The following is a 15619-nucleotide window of genomic DNA, read 5'->3' as shown; positions in this document are numbered from 1 at the left end:
AGTTCCGAAGTCTTCCTTTGTGGTCCATAACCTTCCTTGTTTTTAAGGCTTCTTCTTGGGACGGCATCTCAGTTATAGCATTTTGAGTACTACCTCATGTTTTTCTATGGAGGTGAATTTCTCCATCTCATTATTTTTTCCAGAAATAGAAAGAAGGAAGAAGGAAGAAAAAGAAAAACCAAGAAAAACAATAACAACTGCCCTCCCCAAAGAAAACCCACCAGATTATTTTGGCCTGGTTGTTTTTTTTTTTTTTTTTTAATTTATTTTTTATTGGTGTTCAATTTACCAACATACAGAATAACACCCAGTGCCCGTCACCCATTCACTCCCACCCCCCGCCCTCCTCCCCTTCTACCACCCCTAGTTTGTTTCCCAGAGTTAGCAGTCTTTACGTTCTGTCTCTCTTTCTGATATTTCCCACACATTTCTTCTCCCTTCCCTTATTTTCCCTTTCACTATTATTTATATTCCCCAAATGAATGAGAACATATAATGTTTGTCCTTCTCCGACTGACTTACTTCACTCAGCATAATACCCTCCAGTTCCATCCACGTTGAAGCAAATGGTGGGTATTTGTCATTTCTAATAGCTGAGTAATATTCCATTGTATACATAAACCACATCTTCTTTATCCATTCATCTTTCGTTGGACACCGAGGCTCCTTCCACAGTTTGGCTATCGTGGCCATTGCTGCTAGAAACATCGGGGTGCAGGTGTCCTGGCGTTTCATTGCATTTGTATCTTTGGGGTAAATCCCCAACAGTGCAATTGCTGGGTCGTAGGGCAGGTATATTTTTAACTGTTTGAGGAACCTCCACACAGTTTTCCAGAGTGGCTGCACCAGTTCACATTCCCACCAACAGTGTAAGAGGGTTCCCTTTTCTCCGCATCCTCTCCAACATTTGTTGTTTCCTGCCTTGTTAATTTTCCCCATTCTCACTGGTGTGAGGTGGTATCTCATTGTAGTTTTGATTTGTATTTCCCTGATGGCAAGTGATGCAGAGCATTTTCTCATATGCATTTTGGCCATGTCTATGTCTTCCTCTGTGAGGTTTCTGTTCATGTCTTTTGCCCATTTCATGATTGGATTGTTTGTTTCTTTGGTGTTGAGTTTAATAAGTTCTTTATAGATCTTGGAAACTAGCCCTTTATCTGATATGTCATTTGCAAATATCTTCTCCCATTCTGTAGGTTGTCTTTGAGTTTTGTTGACTGTATCCTTTGCTGTGCAAAAGCTTCTTATCTTGATGAAGTCCCAATAGTTCATTTTTGCTTTTGTTTCTTTTGCCTTCGTGGATGTATCTTGCAAGAAGTTACTATGGCCGAGTTCAAAAAGGGTGTTGCCTGTGTTCTTCTCTAGGATTTTGATGGAATCTTGTCTCACATTTAGATCTTTCATCCATTTTGAGTTTATCTTTGTGTATGGTGAAAGAGAGTGGTCTAGTTTCATTCTTCTGCATGTGGATGTCCAATTTTCCCAGCACCATTTATTGAAGAGACTGTCTTTCTTCCAATGGATAGTCTTTCCTCCTTTATCGAATATTAGTTGCCCATAAAGTTCAGGGTCCACTTCTGGATTCTCTATTCTGTTCCACTGATCTATGTGTCTGTTTTTGTGCCAGTACCACACTGTCTTGATGACCACAGCTTTGTAGTACAAGCTGAAATCTGGCATTGTGATGCCCCCAGATATGGTTTTCTTTTTTAAAATTCCCCTGGCTATTCGGGGTCTTTTCTGATTCCACACAAATCTTAAAATAATTTGTTCTAACTCTCTGAAGAAAGTCCATGGTATTTTGATAGGGATTGCATTAAACGTGTATATTGCCCTGGGTAACATTGACATTTTCACAATATTAATTCTGCCAATCCATGAGCATGGAATATTTTTCCATCTCTTTGTGTCTTCCTCAATTTCTTTCAGAAGTGTTCTATAGTTTTGAGGGTATAGATCCTTTACATCTTTGGTGAGGTTTATTCCTAGGTATCTTATGCTTTTGGGTGCAATTGTAAATGGGATTGACTCCTTAATTTCTCTTTCTTCAGTCTCATTGTTAGTGTATAGAAATGCCACTGACTTCCGGGCATTGATTTTGTATCCTGCCACGCTACCGAATTGCTGTATGAGTTCTAGCAATCTTGGGGTGGAGACTTTTGGGTTTTCTATGTAGAGTATCATGTCATCGGCGAAGAAGGAGAGTTTGACTCCTTCTTTGCCAATTTGATGCCTTTAATGTCTTTTTGTTGTCTGATTGCTGAGGCTAGGACTTCTAGTACTATGTTGAACAGCAGTGGTGAGAGTGGACATCCCTGTCTTGTTCCTGATCTTAGGGGAAAGGCTCCCAGTGCTTCCCCATTGAGAATGATATTTGCTGTGGGCTTTTCATAGATGGCTTTTAAGATGTCGAGGAATGTTCCCTCTATCCCTACACTCTGAAGAGTTTTGATCAGGAATGCATGCTGTATTTTGTCAAATGCTTTCTCTGCATCCAATGAGAGGATCATATGGTTCTTGGTTTTTCTCTTGCTGATATGATGAATCACATTGATTGTTTTACGGGTGTTGAACCAGCCTTGTGTCCCAGGGATAAATCCTACTTGGTCATGGTGAATAATTTTCTTAATGTACTGTTGGATCCTATTGGCCAGTATCTTGTTGAGAATTTTTGCATCCATGTTCATCAGGGATATTGGTCTGTAATTCTCCTTTTTGGCGGGGTCTTTGTCTGGCTTTGGAATTAAGGTGATGCTGGCCTCATAGAACGAATTTGGAAGTACTCCATCTCTTTCTATCTTTCCAAACAGCTTTAGGAGAATAGGTATGATTTCTTCTTTAAACGTTTGATAAAATTCTCCTGGGAAGCCATCTGGCCCTGGACTCTTGTGTCTTGGGAGGTTTTTGATGACTGCTTCAATTTCCTCCCTGGTTATTGGCCTGTTCAGGTTTTCTATTGCTTCCTGTTCCAGTTTTGGTAGTTTGTGGCTTTCCAGGAATGCGTCCATTTCTTCTAGATTGCCTAATTTATTGGCGTATAGCTGTTCATAATATGTTTTTAAAATCGTTTGTATTTCCTTGGTGTTGGTAGTGATCTCTCCTTTCTCATTCATGATTTTATTAATTTGAGTCTTCTCTCTCTTCTTTTTAATAAGGCTGGCTAATGGTTTATCTATCTTATTAATTCTTTCAAAGAACCAACTCCTGGTTTTGTTGATCTGTTCCACAGTTCTTCTGGTCTCGATTTCGTTGAGTTCTGCTCGAATCTTTATTAGCTCCCTTCTTCTCTTGGGTGTAGGATCTATTTGCTGTTTTTTCTCTAGCTCCTTTATGTGTAAGGTTAGCTTTTGTATTTGAGTTCTTTCCAGTTTTTGAATGGATGCTTGTATTGCGATGTATTTCCCCCTTAGGACTGCTTTTGCTGCATCCCAAAGATTTTGAACGGTTGTATCTTCATTCTCATTAGTTTCCATGAATCTTTTTAATTCTTCCTTAATTTCCTGGTTGACCCTTTTATCTTTTAGCAGGATGGTCCTTAACCTCCATGTGTTTGAGGTCCTTCCAAACTTCTTGTTGTGATTTAGTTCTAATTTCAAGGCATTATGGTCCGAGAATATGCAGGGGACAATCCCAATCTTTTGGTATCGGTTCAGACCCGATTTGTGACCCAATATGTGGTCTATTCTGGAGAAAGTTCCATGTGCGCTTGAGAAGAATGTGTATTCAGTTGAGTTTGGATGTAACGTTCTGTAGATATCTGTGAAATCCATCTGGTCCAGTGTATCATTTAAAGCTCTCGTTTCTTTGGAGATGTTTTGCTTAGAAGACCTATCGAGTATAGAAAGAGCTAGATTGAAGTCACCAAGTATAAGTGTATTATTATCTAAGTATTTCTTCACTTTGGTTAATAATTGATGTATATATTTGGCAGCTCCCACATTCGGAGCATATATATTGAGGATTGTTAAGTCCTCTTGTTGAATAGATCCTTTAAGTATGATATAGTGTCCCTCTTCATCTCTCACTACAGTCTTTGGGGTAAATTTTAGTTTATCTGATATAAGGATGGCTACCCCTGCTTTCTTTTGAGGACCATTCGAATGGTAAATGGTTCTCCAACCTTTTATTTTCAGGCTGTAGGTGTCCTTCTGTCTAAAATGAGTCTCTTGTAGACAGCAAATAGATGGGTCCTGCTTTTTTATCCAGTCTGAAACCCTGCGCCTTTTGATGGGGTCATTAAGCCCGTTCACATTCAGAGTTACTATTGAGAGATATGAGTTTAGTGTCATCATGATATCTATTCAGTCTTTGTTTTTGTGGACTGTTCCACTGAACTTCTTCTTAAAGGGGAATTTTAAGAGGCCCCCTTAAAATTTCTTGCAGAGCTGGTTTGGAGGTCACATATTCTTTCAGTTCCTGCCTGTCTTGGAAGCTCTTTATCTCTCCTTCCATTTTGAATGAGAGCCTTGCTGGATAAAGTATTCTTGGTTGCATGTTCTTCTCATTGAGGACCCTGAATATATCCTGCCAGCCCTTTCTGGCCTGCCAGGTCTCTGTGGAGAGGTCTGCTGTTACCCTAATACTCCTCCCCATAAAAGTCAGGGATTTCTTGTCTCTTGCTGCTTTAAGGATCTTCTCTTTATCTTTGGAATTTGCAAGCTTCACAATTAAATGTCGAGGTGTTGAACGGTTTTTATTGATTTTAGGGGGGGATCTCTCTATTTCCTGGATCTGAATGCCTGTTTCCCTTCCCAGATTAGGAAAGTTTTCAGCTAGAGTTTGTTCAAATACATATTCTGGCCCTCTGTCCCTTTCGGCGCCCTCGGGAACCCCAATTAAACGTAGGTTTTTCTTCCTCAGGCTGTCGTTTATTTCCCTTAATCTATCTTCATGGTCTTTTAATTGTTTGTCTCTTTTTTCCTCAGTTTCCCTCTTTGCTATCAACTTGTCTTCTAGGTCACTCACTCGTTCTTCCACCTCGTTAACCCTCGTCGTTAGGACTTCTAGTTTGGATTGCATCTCATTCAATTGATTTTTAATTTCTGCCTGATTAGCTCTAAATTCTGCAGTCATGAAGTCTCTTGAGTCCTTTATACTTTTTTCTAGAGCCACCAGTAGCTGTATAATAGTGCTTCTGAATTGGCTTTGTGACATTGAATTGTAATCCAGATTTTGTAACTCTGTGGGAGAGAGGACTGTTTCTGATTCTTTCTTTTGAGGTGAGGTTTTCCTTCTAGTCATTTTGCTCAGTGCAGAGTGGCCAAAAGCAAGTTGTATTGGGAAAAAGAGAAAAAGAGAGGAGAGAAAGAAGGAAAGAAAAGAGAAAGAGAAAAAAAAAGGGAAGAAAAAGAAAAAAAAAAGAAAAAAAAAAGAAGAAAAAGAGAAAGAAAAAGAAAGGAGAAAAAAAGGGGGTGGGGGAAGGAAACAAATCAAAAAGCAAAACAAAACAAAAACAAAAACAAAAACAAACAAACAAAAAAAGAACCACCGGGGAGTATCTTCTGATTCTGTGTACTTTAAGTCCCTTGGCTTCTCCTGGAAGTTGTCCGTCTAGCTGGTGTTCTGGGGGAGGGGCCTGTTGTGCTGATTTTCAGGTGTTAGCAGTTGGGGGAGCTGCTGTGCCCCTGCCTGGTGCAGGGCTCAGTGGGGGTTGTTTACCCCGTGAGGCCGCAGGAGGAACAGCCCCAGTGGCGGGGCAGCTCTGGAAACCTGGATTCAGCTCCGGCAGGAACTCAGTCTGCAGGGCCTGGATGCTCCGGGATGGGGCCGCTGATCTGCTCAGCTCGGGGCAGGAGCGTCCTCGCTGTCCTGGGCCCTCCCGGCCTCTGCCTGTCCCGGGGGAGGCGGGATCCTGGGCTGTGTCCCGGCGCCTGCGCTGCTGGATTTGCGCTCCCGGGCCACGCAGCCCCCTCCGCGGAGCTGCCGCCCGAGCCCCTCCAAGCTGCTCCTGGAACCGCGCAGCCCCCTCCGCACGGAGCCTCTTCCTCTGCCCGAGCCCCTCCGAGCTGCTCCCGGGGCCGCGCAGCCCCCTCCGCGGAGCCGCCGCCCGAGCCCCTTCAGCTGCTCCGGGTCCCGCCGGGTCCCGCCGTGCGCGCTGCAGCCCTTAGGGAGCTCGGCGCACTCTCCTGGGTGCGCAGTTGCTGTTACTGTCCCCGGGAGCCCGAGGGCATCCCCGCCCTCCTGGGTCCTGCTCCAACTCCCTGCGAGCCCCTTTCCCCCGGGAAGGTCGGTGCAGCTCCTGCGTCTCCGGGACGGGGCTCTCCTGTCCTGGGGACACTCGCCCCGGCCTCAGCCCGGCTCCTCGCGGGGCCCCTCCCCCTTGGAGGCCTTTTGTTCCTTTATTTCTTTTTCCCCCGTCTTCCTACCTTGATAGAAGCGTGAACTCTTCTCACTGTAGCATTCCAGCTGGTCTCTCTTTAACTCTCAGGCCGAATTCATAGATTTTCAGGATAATTTGAAGGTTTTCTAGGTAGTTTGGTGGAGACAGGTGATTTGGAGACCCTACTCTTCCGCCATCTTGCTCCTCCCTTGGCCTGGTTGTTAAAAGATTCTAAATCCCAAAATCAGAAACACAATTAAAGTACCATGAAACTAAAAATAAGAAATATATAAGGTACATACATAAAAATTAAAATAAGGCAATTTATAAAATAGAATCAAAGAAACTAAATGAAAATAAAGCACAAAGTACAAAGGAAGCTAGACCCTACTTTCCAAGCAGAGCTGAATCTCTGCAGACTCTATGGTCCGACACCTTGGTGGCAGGGAGTGGTCTGTGCGGGGTCTGAGGATTGGCCATGGCGGTGATGTCAGGTGCACATCTGACTGCTGGGTCAGAGGCGGGTTGGGTGTCAGCCCTTCTGGCCTCCAGCAGGCAGTGCTGTGCTGCTCCCTGAGACTTGTCGCTAATGGGCGGGATGCGGGTGGGGAGGCTGTGTCCTCTGGCTCTGGGGCTGAGCATTCCACCCCCCAGTCTGCATGTCCTCCACAGAAGATTCCCCAAGCCCCCGGGTCTCCGCCGCTTCTCTCAGAACCCTGCTTTCACTCTGCCCGCATCCGAGCTCCTTTTGGTTTTGTTTTTTTATCTCAGACTGTTGTGCCCAAGATTGCGAATCTGAGAAACCACCGAGAAGCTGATTCCGATGCAAACACACGTGGGATTATTTACAAGCTGGATCTTGTGTCGAAGTATACCCAACACTTCGGAGCAGGGACTTGGTCCCCGAGGAGGGTTTTAGCTTAGTTTTAAGGGCTGGACTCGGGGACCTCCAGAAGGGCTGGAGCAATTCCTCAAGGTCTGTTTACATTTTGATATGGGGCCTTCAAGGGCATTTAGCTCTGTTCTCATTCTAATAATGGCTTCCTGCCCTTGGCCTGGGCTCAGTTTTGATTCAATTGTCTGGCTTTCTAGGACATTAAGCTGTAAACAGCAAAGGTTCCACACCTGTAAGGGGGACATCACACTGTCCCTATATGCTGAAGACATGTACTAGAAACAGGAAACCCTAGAGCCTCCACCAAAACGTGTTAGAACTAAGGAGTGAGTTCAGTAAAGTCATGGGACACAAACTGACCCTACAGAGCAGAGTAGCCTTGCTGTGTCCCGACAATGAGCACTCAGGAAGGAAATGAAGGACGTGACTCCCTTCTCAGGAGCATCAAGGAGAATAAATAATGAGACTGAACCAAAGGAGCACAAGACTTGTGCCCTGATCCAAACCATGCTCTGGGAGGCCGTCCTGGTCTTGTAGGGTAGGACTCTCATCTTGTGAAAATGTCCACAGTTCCTGAAGCCACCCTCAGTTTCAATGTCATTCCTATCAAAATCATGGTGGCAGAACTTGAAATAGGAAAAAAAACCCCATAACCTCCATCCCCCTCAACAAATGCCCCGAACAGCAAATCAGTATTGGAGAAGTATGACAGAGTGGGACCCAGCACTTTCCTATTTCAAATGATAACACAGAGACACAGGATAAAGCAGTGTGGTTCTCGGGCCCCCGGCTGGCTCCATCGGTTAAGCATCCGACTCCTGACCTCACCTCTGGTCCTGATCTCAGGGGTCTTGAGTTCTAGCCCTGGGCTGGAACATGGACGAGGCGTGGAGCCTACTTAGAGAAACCAGACCCACGGGGGGGTGGTCCCGGCATAAGCTGAATGAGCAAACAAGGATTCCAGAAGGAAATGTGCTATGATACAACTGATTTTTTTTAACTTAATTTAATTTAAACCCAATTAATTAACGTATAGTGTATTATACTTTCAGAGGAAGAATTCAGGGATTCACCAGTTGGAGATAACAGCAGTGCCCGTGACATCATGTGCCCTCCTTCATGCCGGTCCCCTGTTATCCCCCCCCCTCCAGGGACCCTCAGTTCCTTTCCTATCGTTAATACACTGTATTTCCTGCATCTGTTTTCATCTTATTTTTTTTCTTTCCCTTCACAGTAGTTCATCTGCTTTGCTTCTATAATTCCATCTATGAATGACACCACACGGTCATTCTCTTTCCCGACTGACTTACTTCACTTAACATGATCCCTTTAGTTCTATCCACATCATTGCAAATGGCAAGATTTCCTTCTCTTTGATAGCTGAGTACCATTCCTCTCTCTATGACCATCATCTATCTCCCATCCTCTTTATCCATCATCTGCCCGAGGGCACTGAGGCTCCTCCCACAGTCTGGCTACTCTGGACCCGGCTGCTGTGGACATTGTGGTGCAGGTGTCCCGAGTCTCACTGCATCTGTATCTTCGGAGTGAGCTCCAGGCCGTTCACCTGCTGGTCGCAGGGCGGCTCTATTTGTAACTTCCTGAGGGGCCTCCACACTGTTTCCAGAGCGGTTGCACCAACCTGCGGTCCCGCCCACAGTGGAAGAGGGGTGAGTGAGATTTGCAGGAAGTGGTAAAAGTCTGGTCCACATTTCATTTCGCGTCCTCTGGACTCCAATTCCTGTCCTTAAGTATTTCTGGGGAACCCGGGTGTTGGGCTCCTTTTCAGTGAGATGTTTCTGAAGCTAACAGCCCCAGCTGGAGCCTGAAAGGAGGCAGGTGGGGCCCATGGAGCACCCGCTGCCTCCTGCACAGCCTCCTGCAGCGCCTGAGCGTCCCACAGGGGGCGCCCGAGACCAGGACCCTCCCAAGGGGCGCGGATGTGCAATAGGCCTCCTCTGCCTGCACTAACAGGAGCCAGCCTGTGCTGGGGAGGCCTGAGGATGACGTGGGGACGTGTCTAGGCTGATGAGCTGCAGCCTCCTCAGGACCCGCGGGGAGTCTTCAGGGGGAAATTGGGCCGCGTTCCTGCTGACAGGAGCCCCGGTCTCCTCAGGACACGTGGTGAGTCTTTTGGAAAATGTGGGCCCGCATCCACCCTGACATGAGCCCCTGGGCCGCCTCAGGACCTGCGGGGAGGCTTCAGGAAATGTGGGCTCTCATCCACGCTGACAGGAGCCCTGAGCCACCTCAGGACCTGCGTCGAGGCTTCAGGAAATTGTGGGCCCGCATCCACGCTGACAGGAGCCCCTGAGCAGCCTCAGGACCTGCAGGGAGGCTTCAGGAAGATATGGGCCCTCATCCACACTGACAGGAGCCCCTGAGCCGTCTCAGGTCCTGCGAGGAGGCTTCAGGAAGATGTGGCGCTGCGTCCACTCTGGCAGGAGCTCCCGGGCTCCTCAGGACATAAGTTGAGGCTTCTGGAAGCTGGGGGCCGCATTCATGGTTACAGGAGCCCCGGCCTCCTCAGAACCCTCGGTGACGCTTCAGGAGGACTTGGGGCCACATAGACACAACAGGACGCTGACTTCCTCAGGACCCCTAGTGTAGACTTTGGTAAATATGGAGATGCATCTATGCGGACAGAAGACCCCAGCCTTGTCAGAGCCTGTGATGAGGCCTAAGAAAGATGGGGATGCCGAATCCACACTGACAGGATTCTCCGGCCTCCTCAGGATGCACTGTGAAGGGTTGGGATGATTTGCGGCCACGTCCATGCTGACAGGAGCCCCCAGCCTCCTCAGATCTTATGGTGAGGCTGAGAAAAATGTGGGGCCACATCAAGACTGAGAGGACCCCCGTCCTCCTCAGGACCTGCACTTTGGCTTCAGGACACATGGGGCTGCGTCTAGGCTGACAGGAACCCACAGCCTCCTCAGGACCCGCAGTGAGTTTTCAGGAGACGTGGGGCCATGTCCAGGCTGACAGGAGCCCCTGGCCTCCTGAGAACCTGCTGTGAGGCTTCCAGAGGATGTGAGGCATACTCCATGGTGACAGGAGACCCGGCATACTCAGGACCCGCTGACTATGACTCTGGAACACGTGGGGCCACGTCCGCACTCACAGGATCCCGGCTTCCTCAGGAATCCCTGGAGGACTCTGGAGGCGCCAATGGGGGCCACATCCATGTCAGAAGGGACTCCTCAGAATCATAGAGTAAGTGAATAGGTAGAATGAATGGTAGGGTCAGGGGAGGGGAGGCAGTTGGTGGTTAGGCTTAGGTTAGATGTTAGGGGTTAGTGAATATGCTTATGGTTATGGATTAGAGGTTAGGGTATGGGATAAGTGTAAGGGTCAGTGGTTAGGAGTTAGGATGGGGGTTTGGGTTAGGGACAGGAGTTAGAGTTAGGGTTAGGGTTTAGACTTTAGGATTTAGGGCAGGAGGTTAGGAATTGGGGTTTGGATTAGAGTTAGAGTTAGGGTTGGGCTAGGTTTGCAGTTAGGGTTAGGGGTTAGGATGTGGGTTAGAGTTAACGTTAGGGGTTAGAGTTAAAGTTAGGGCTAGGTTTAGGGTTAGGGCGAGGATTCGGTTTAGTGTTTGTTTAGGGGTTAGGGTTAGGGTCAGGTCAGGGTCAGGGTACAGTTTTGGGAAAGGGTAAGAGAGGGATAGGCAGTGGGTTAGGGATTAGTTTTAGGGTACGGGTTAGGGTACACTTTGGGGTATGAGATAGGATTAGTATTAGAGGGTTAGGGTTAGGGTAGAGGTTAGGGTTAGGAATAGGATTTGAGTACATTAAGTTAAGGTTATTGTTAGAGGTTAGCATTAGGGTTAGATTTAAGGTAAGGGTCAGGGTTAAGGGTTTAGAATAGGTTTAAGAGTTAGGGTGAGGGTTGGCAGGAATGTTCAGTGAATGTGTTTTGGTCTTGGGGTTTGTGTTTGGTTTTTGATTAGTGATAGTTCTTGTTTTAGGGTTAGGTTAACATTAGGCTTAAGTGTAGGGTTAGGTATGTTTGTGTATGGTTAGAATTTGTGTCTTGTCATGTGCCTGCCCTGGGACTCCTAGCATCTTGGGCAGTTTAGTTTTATGCACTCTATTTAGGTTTTGGGTTCAAAGATAGCCTGACTCCACCAAGTCAGTGGCCTCCTCAGAGAATCAGTATCCAGGCTTCTGCTGGGGTCAGAATAGGCATGGCAGGCTTCTCCTGAGCTGAGCTAAGGAGGGGATTTGTGGCTCTAAAGACTCTCTGTTTGGATTATCAGTTGCATTTCTGATTTTATCTCTTCTGCGCACATGTTTCCTGTATACTAACAACTATTATTTTATTTTATTTTTTTTTAAAGATTTTTATTTATTTATGATAGTCACAGAGAGAGAGAGAGAGAGGCAGAGACATAGGCAGAGGGAGAAGCAGGCTCCATGCACCGGGAGCCCGACGTGGGATTCAATCCCGGGTCTCCAGGATCACGCCCTGGGCCAAAGGCAGGCGCTAAACCGCTGCGCCACCCAGGGATCCCTAGAACTATTATTTTAAAGTTTTACTTGAATTCCTCTTTGTAAACACAGTATGATATAGTTTCAGATTTACCCCATAGTGATTCAACCCTTGAATACAACGCCTGGTACTGGTCAGAGTTGACCTCCACTATCCCCATCCCCTGATTCCCCATCCCCCCCCTTCCCCTGGTATTTATTAGTTTATTCTCTGTGGTTAAGAGTGTGTTTCTTGGTTTGCATCTCTCATCCCCTCCTTCGCCCCTTTGCCAGTTTGTTTGGTTTCTTAAAATTCACATGTGAATGCAATTGTATGGTATTTGGTATCTTTCTCTGACTGACTGAGTTCCTTGATCATAAGTCCTTTCCACTTCACCCACGTCATTGTAAATGGCTTCATTTCATCCCTTCTGATGAACAAGTGATGTCGCAGTGTGTATATTTACCACATTGTCTCTGCCCATTCATCTGTCTATGGATATCTGGGCTGTATACACAGTTTTGCTGTTGTTGATAATGCTGCTACCAACACTGGGCTGCGTGTTCCTCTTCCAATCTACTAAACTACTTTTGTATCCTCGGGGTAAATACCTAACTGTGCAATTTTGGAATCGTAGGGTAGCTCTATTTTTAACTTTTAATTTTTTTTTTGTGATAGTCACAGAGAGAGAGGCAGAGACACAGGCAGAGGGAGAAGCAGGCTACATGCACTGGGAGCCCGATGTGGGATTCGATCCCGGGTCTCCAGGATCACGCCCTGGGCTAAAGCCAGGCGCCAAACCGTTGTGCCACCCAGGGATCCCCTATTTTTAACTTCTTGAGGACCCTCCAGACTGTTTTACACAGTGACTGCACCTTTTTTTATGTATTAATGAGAGACACATAGAGGCAGAGGTATAGGCAGAGGGAAAATGAGGCTCCATGCGGGGAGCCTGATGTGGGACGTTATCCCCCATGACCCCGGGATCATGACCTGAGCCAAAGAAGATGCTCAACCACTGAGGCACCAAGGTGCCTTGCTGATTCAATTTCTTTGCTCGTTATGGGTCTGTTCATATTTTCTATTTTTTCCTATTTCAGTTTTGCTCATTTGCATATTTCTATGGATTTGTCCATTTATTCCAGGTCTCCAAGTTTGTTAGCGTATAATCTTGCATAGTATTCCCTTATAATTGTCTACTTTTTCTGGTGTTGATTGTGATCTCTCTTCTCTCATTTGTGATTTTATTTATTTAGGTTTTGTCTTTTCTCGTTGATAAGCCTAGCTAGGGCTTGATCCATTTTATTAATTATTATGAAGAACCAGCTCTTAGTTTGGTTATTCCATTCTACTGTTTTGTTTTTTCTGCATTCTTTATTTCTGCTCTCATCTTTATTTTTTCCCTTCTTCTTAGGCTTTAGGCTTTGATTGCTATTCCTTTTCCAGCTCCTTTAGGGTTAGGGTTCGGTTGTTTATTGGAGACTTCTTGTTTCTTGACGTAGGCCTGTACTGCTATGTACTTCCCTCTTAGGATTGCCTTTCTACATCCCGGACGTTTGGAGAAACATGTTTTCATTTTCATTTGTTTTAAATTTCCTCTTTAATTTCCTGGTTGCTCCATTCATTCTCTAGTAGGATGTTCATAATCTCCATGTAATTTTCATCTGTCCAATTTTCTTTCTTACTGTCGACTTCGAGTTTCATAGCGTCATGGTCCCAAAATGTACAGGGTGTGATATCAACCTTCTTGTGCCTGTTGTACCTGTTGAGAGCTGATTTGTGGCCCATGATATGATCTGTTCTGCAGAATGTCCCATGTGTACTTGAAAGGAATGTGTATTCTGCTTTAGGTTGAAATGTTCAGACTATATCTGTTGAGTCCCTGTGGTCCAGTGTGTTAAGGCTATTGTTCCCCTGTTGATCTTCTGCATAGACGATCGGTCCATTGCCATAAGTGTGTGGGTGTTAAAATCCCCTGTCATTGTATTATTATAGTGAGTTCCTGTACGTTTGTTGTTAATTGGTTTCTATATTTAGGTACTCCCATGTTGGCAGCATAAATATTTAGTTATTTGAACTTTTTTTAAAATAAATTTATTTTATTGGTATTCAATTTACCAACAAACAATAACACCCAGTGCTCATCCCGGCAAGTGCCCCCCTCAGTGCCTGTCACTCATTCACCCGCACCCCCTGCCCTCCTCCCCTTCCAGCTCCCTAGTTCCTTTCTCAGAGTTAGGAGTCTTTATATTCTGTCTTCCTTTCTGATATTTCCCACACATTTCTTCTGTATTCCCTTATATTCCCTTTCACTATTATTTATATTAACCAATTGAATGAGCACATATGTTTGTCCTTCTCTGATTGACTTACTTCACTCAGCATAATAACCTCCAGTTCCATCCACGTTGAAGAAAATGGTGGGTATTTGTCGTTTCTAATGGCTGAGTAATATTACATTGTATACATAAACCACATCTTCTTTATCCATTCATCTTTCAATGGACACCATGGCTCCATCCACAGTTTCCCTATTGTGGACATTCCTGCTAAAAACATCAGGGTGCAGGTGTCCCGACCTTTCATTGCATCTGAATATTTGGGGTAAATCCCCAACAGTGCAATTGCTGGGTCGTAGGGCAGGTCTATTTTTAACTCTTTGAGGAACTTCCACACAGTTTTCCAGAGTGGCTGCACCAGTTCACATTCCCACCAACAGTGTAACAGGGTTCCATTTTCTCCACATCCTCTCCAACATTTGTTGTTTCCTGCCTTGTTAATTTTCCCCATCCTCACCGATATGAGGTGGTATCTCATTGTAGTTTTGATTTGTATATCCCTGAGGCACGTGATGCAGAGCATTTTCTCATGTGCATGTTGGCCATGTCTGTGTCTTCGTCTGTGAGATTTCTGTTCATGTCTTTTGCCCATTTCATGATTGGATTGTTTGTTTCTTTGGTATTCAGTTTAAGAAGTTCTTTATAGATCTCGGAAACCAGCCCTTTATCTGATTCGTCTTTTGCAAATATCTTCTCCCATTCTGTAGGTTGTCTTTCAGTTTTGTTGACTGTATCCTTTGCTCTGAAAAAGCTTATTATCCTGATGAAGTCACAATAGTTCATTTTTGCTTTTGTTTCTTTTGCCTTCGTGGATGAATCTTACAAGAATTTACTGTGGCCAAGTTCAAAAAGCGTGTTGCCTGTGTTCTCCTCTAGGATTTTGATGGACTCCTGTCTCACATTTAGATCTTTCATCCATTTTGAGTTTACCTTTGTGTATGGTGAAAGAGAGTGGTCTAGTTTTATTCTTCTGCATGTGGATGTCCAATTTTCCCAGCACCATCTATTGAAGAGACTGTCTTTCTTCCAGTGGATAGTCTTTCCCCCTTTATCAAATATTAGTTGACCATAAAGTTCTGGGTCTCTATTCTGTTCCATTGATCTATGTGTCTGTTTTTAGGGATCCCTGGGTGACGCAGTGGTTTGGCGCCTGGCTTTGGCCCAGGGCGTGATCCTGGAGACCCGGTATCGAATCCCACATCGGGCTCCCGGTGCATGTAGCCTGCTTCTCCCTCTGTCTGTGTCTCTGCCTCTCTCTCTCTCTCTGTTTCTGTGACTATCATAAATAAATAAAAATTAAAAAAAATTATTATGTGTCTGTTTTTGTGCCAGTACCACACTGTCTTGATGACCACAGCTTTGTAGTACAACCTGAAATTGTGTTGCCTCTAGATATCATTTTCTTTTTTAAAAATTCCCCTGGCTATTCGGGATCTATCCTGATTTTACACAAATCTAAAAAAATAATTTGTTCTAACTCTCTGAATAAAGTCCATGGTATTTTGATAGGGATTGCATTAAACGTGTACATTGTCCTTGGTAACATTGACATTTTCATAATATTAATTCTACCAATCCATGAGCATGGAATAT

This window comes from Canis aureus, chromosome 33 (genome assembly GCF_053574225.1).
Source record: "Canis aureus isolate CA01 chromosome 33, VMU_Caureus_v.1.0, whole genome shotgun sequence".
Lineage (NCBI taxonomy): Eukaryota > Metazoa > Chordata > Mammalia > Carnivora > Canidae > Canis > Canis aureus.
The sequence above is the reverse complement of the archived record's forward strand: the minus strand, read 5'-3'. Positions refer to the sequence as shown.